The following is a 4,922-nucleotide window of genomic DNA, read 5'->3' on the forward strand; positions in this document are numbered from 1 at the left end:
GCTGAACTGCCTTCAAAAAATGCGAGGTAAACTGCGTACCTAGGTCAGAAATAATAGACACGGGCACACCATGAAGACGAACATGCTCCCGGATATAGATCTCAGCTGACCTCTCTAAAGAATAGGAGACTTCCGCAGGAATGAAATGTGCTGACTTAGTCAGCCTATCAACAATAACTCATACCGTATCGAACTTCCTCTGAGTACGTGGAAGTCCAACAATGAAGTCCATAGTGATACGCTCCCACTTCCACTCAGGAATCTCAATCTTCTGAAGCAGACCACCAAGTCTCTGATGCTCGTACTTTACCTGTTGATAATTCAAACACCGAGCTACATAGACAACAATATTCTTCATCCTCCTCCACCAATAATGCTACCGCAAGTCCTAATACATCTTAGTGGTGCCCAGATGAATAGATTATCGGGAACTATGGGCCTCATCTAGAATCAACTCTCAAAGTCCATCCACATTAGGCACACAAACTCAGCCCTACATCCTGAAAACTCCATCATCTCCAACTGTAACCTACTTGGCACAACAGTGCCACACTGTGCCCCTAAGGACAAGTAAATAAGGGTCATCATACTGCAGATCCCTGATATGCTCAAATAATGAAGACCGAGCGACTGTGCAAGCTAGATCACTGTTGGGCCCAAAAACATCCAACCTCACGAACTGATTTGCTAAAGCTTGAACATCCAAAGTAAGTGGTCTCTCACTGATCGGAATATACGCAAGATTGCCCATATTGGTGTTACATCCCATACATTATTATTAGGATAAGTCGTAGTAATCCATATGAATGTCAAGGAATTAAGACCATTCACGAGATTACAGAGGAATTGTCACTATGTTATTATAAGACCCTATAAGTTTAACAACCTTGATGCCGTTATATACATTGGATATGGTATTTTGGGTGGAATATTTTTGTAAAATTTTTGAAAAATATGATTTTATATAGTTATTAATATTACTACTTTCGAATATGTTTTAAATTATACACATAATATGAGATAACTTATGAGATTTTCTTTACTGTAAAGATATGAATTATTTTATTTTTCACAAGAAAAGAAAGTTATCTTTTTACCATTTTAAGAATTAAGCATACAAAAATTTATACTCTTTATAGGAGATTAGGAAAATTAGAAGTTGAGAAAATATGTGTATATTGTTTTACTTGTATGTTTTAATAAAATAATAGTATATGTATTGATTTTATATGGTTTCACATGACAATTTACGGTTTCAACCTTTATTCTAAATGAAATTTAGACTTTCCATTTTGGGCGAAGGTAGTATATTAGAGTATGAAAAGTGTTTAATTAGTTCTAGTAAATGTTAACTGGAAATTATAGGATAATTATTTTGAAAATACATCACATCAACATTAAGGTAATGTAATTATTATATATGTGGTTTGAATTGGTAATTTTTTTAAACGAATGAGAAAAGTGGGACAAGGTATTTAGAATGGAGTGATAACACATTAAGATATTACTACTAGTGAAATTTTAACTTCCTAATTCTATGTATAACTGTGCGGCATTGCTTAAAATGACGTTCATTTCCTTGAATAACCAAAGAAAAACCGAAATAGAATCAATTCTTTGATAAAGGAAGATCTGAGATTATTTTCATTCTTGCATAGAATGGGAGATTAATTAAAAGACTAGAGAAGGCATGCAAGGTTAGACAACCCCCTCCCCCCATTCCAAAAATAATGTGTGACTAATATGTGACATCTATGCCACATGTCACAATACTTCAAAATGGTGGCAAGTGAGGTGGACCCAAATATGATTAATATTATTTAAAAAAAAACAAATATGACATATATATATATATATATATATATATATATATATATATATATATATTTACAGTATTGCAACGAGCAAAATATTTTTAAAGTTTGCACTGGTCTACATATGGGAGAAGTTGCACAAATAAACAATGCTCTATACGTTAGAAGAATTTTGTTCTTTGAAAAGATCGAACTTTCAAGTAATCTTTTACGTGTGCTCTAATGGTTGTTTGACCCTACAGTTATTCTTGTGCCCTCTCCTCCAGTCTTATACCCTCTGCACAGATGTTACATTAGGTGAAGCGACTGGTTTAATTTTCGATTCAAAAAATTTCTTCCTCCTCTTTTGCGTGTTGTAGCAGTGTTTAGAAATGAGCTAGGAGATGTATTCTTGTTCAAGAGGAAAGAGGAAACATGTCTTGTGCTTCAGGCTGACACATTTGCTTGAGATTAGAAACGCTCCTTGCATTAGAACAAACCGTGAACATAGATATGTATTTCCTATATCGGTTTTCTCAAAATTGAGGAGATTGTTCACATATACAAGTAGGAAGTTGACATTAAAAGGTATGTTAAGGTTATTTTTTCTTTTCTTTTGGCTTGATCTATACGACATGAACGAAATGAGAAAATGCACAACTTCCATAAATGACTCTATTCATAAAAATACTAAGGTTATCTATATTCCTGATTCCCCGTGTGAATTATTGTTATATCTTCTGATCAAATTTGGAACAAAGCCTGAACCACTTCACATATGACCACAAGATAGCACCATGAATGTTATATGATTAAGCAATCTATATATTTTATTCACAATCTAAAAGAACATTACCTTAAAAGAATTGGTGATTCATGATGATTAAACCTGGTGAGAAATTTTTATTGAAAACCTAATTTGCTAAATGATGTAGGAATTGGAAGGTTTGAAGCCCACTTGGAGTACATTTTTATTTGAGAATGAATATCTGCATTTTGATGTTCAAGTATGTTTACTGAAGCCTAAGCAATCATTTACTGTCTGTATTATGACAACAGGTATCCTTGTATGTTATTTCCCCCTTCATATTTTTTTCTCTTTCAATTGTTTTGTGTTTTAATCAGCCAACATTATTTTATTTACTTTACTGGTTAATTAATTTACCTCCTTTTTAATACTAGGCGGTGAGTTTGATGAAATGTTATTGACATGTTATTCATAAATTTTCAGCAAATAGACTTGTGTGTTACATATTTGATAAAGTTTATCCGAAAGGTATATTGAATTTTATGGCATTCCAAGGAGATTTTATTAACACATTTCATATGCATTTCATGCATTTATACATTTACATTGACCCATGACCAGATGGCGTTATATACACGTATATATGTATATTATATTTATATGGGATATGGGAAAAGGTTACGGCGTTATATACGCACCACCACCTGATCAGCTGGTATGCGTTGATGATTTTGCCCACAGTGGCCGAGATGATATGATGTGTGTGTATATATATATATATATATATATATATATATATATATATATATATATATATATATATATATATATATATAAATATATGTATATGGGATATGAGAAAAAGGTTATGGCGTTATGTACGCACCACCACTTGATCAGTTGGTATACGATGATGATGTTGCCTACAGTGGCTGAAATGATATGATAGGGATGCCCTTAGAGGCTTGATGATGTTATGTACATACAGACCTATGCATTACATGACATTTATATGCATATGCATGACATTAAAGATATTTCCTAATTTTGATTTACATAACCATCCAGATTTACAGGCTGAGTCATTTACTCCACGTTTTCTTCCATGTCTTGTATTTACTTATTTACATGTCTTACATACTCAGTACATTACTCTTACTGACGTCCTTTTGTTGGGGAAGCTGCATTCATGCTTGCAGGTATAGATAATCAGTTTGACGAGCCTTCATCAAAGATGAGATTGGCATTCAGTGAAGGATCGGTAAGACTCCATCTCATTCGGAGTGCAGCCGAGTCTATGAGTCACATGTCAGAGTTTTGCTATAAACTTATGGGTAGGCCGACACCCTGTCCCATTTTATGTCAAATAGTCTTAGAGGCTTTGTAGACACATGGTTATTATATACAGTATGTTAGAGGCCTTGACAACCCATATGTATTCATGTTTTATGAACGATGGTTCATTGATATAACATTTGTCCACTTACAATTTTACATTACGAGTTGTGGCCATGTTGGCCCATGATAGTTATAAAAAGGAATAAATGAGTTTCGCTCGGGCCACTACGGCACCGAGTGCCAGCCACACCTCCCCAGGTTCGGGGCGTGACAAAGTAGTATCAGAGCGGGTCGTGTCCTAGGGAAGTCTACAAAGTCGTGCCTAGTAGAGTCTCACTTATGGGTGTGTTGCGCGCCATATTTATAATTGAGAGGCTATAGGGCATTTAGGAAATGTTTCCCTTAATTTGTTTTCAGATCATGCCATAGAGCTGAGTCGTAAGAAGTCAGTATGAAGCTTTCTCCAGATCTTGTATCGTATAACAATAGAGCTTTAGGGCGTAATATGGAAGGGAGTTATGAAAAAAATAGAAGATACAATGCGAAATTGAAAAGTAAGTAAGGTAAGGTGAAAAAGATACGAGATACTCAAGTACGAAAGGTTTTGAATAGTCGAGACTTCGGTTATACTTTGGGTTTTAGTTTAATTTACAGAGGAGACCCTAGTGAAAATTTTGTGAATATTTAAGAGTTAACATTCGAGGACGAATGTTCTTAAGGGGGGAAGGATGTTAAATCCCGTACATTATTATAAGTCGTAATAATCCATATGAATTTCAAGGAATTAAGACCATTCATGAGATTATAGAGGAATTGTAACTATATTATTATAAGACCCCATAAGTTTAATAACCTTGATACCGTTATATACTATGGATATGGTATTTTGGGTGGAACATTTTTGTAAAAAGTTTGAAAAATATAATTTTATATAGTTATTAATATTACTACTTTCAAATATATTTTAAATTATACACATAATATGAGAAAGCTTATGAGATTTTCTTTACTGTAAAGATATAAATTATTGTTTTTTTTCACAA

The 4,922-nt window shown here is 33.7% G+C and overlaps 1 long non-coding RNA gene across 1 annotated transcript; it reads left to right on the forward strand.

Annotated features, from left to right (window-relative positions):
• The first annotated feature begins 1,936 nt into the window (after window positions 1-1,936).
• Window positions 1,937-4,150, forward strand: LOC107808547 (uncharacterized). The gene is made up of 3 exons (XR_001653164.2): window positions 1,937-2,381; window positions 2,729-2,852; window positions 3,723-4,150. It is a non-coding gene; the product is annotated as an uncharacterized LOC107808547 (long non-coding RNA).
• The last annotated feature ends 772 nt before the right edge of the window (window positions 4,151-4,922 follow it).

This window comes from Nicotiana tabacum, chromosome 7 (assembly GCF_000715075.1).
Source record: "Nicotiana tabacum cultivar K326 chromosome 7, ASM71507v2, whole genome shotgun sequence".
In the NCBI taxonomy this organism is placed as follows: Eukaryota; Viridiplantae; Streptophyta; class Magnoliopsida; order Solanales; family Solanaceae; genus Nicotiana; species Nicotiana tabacum.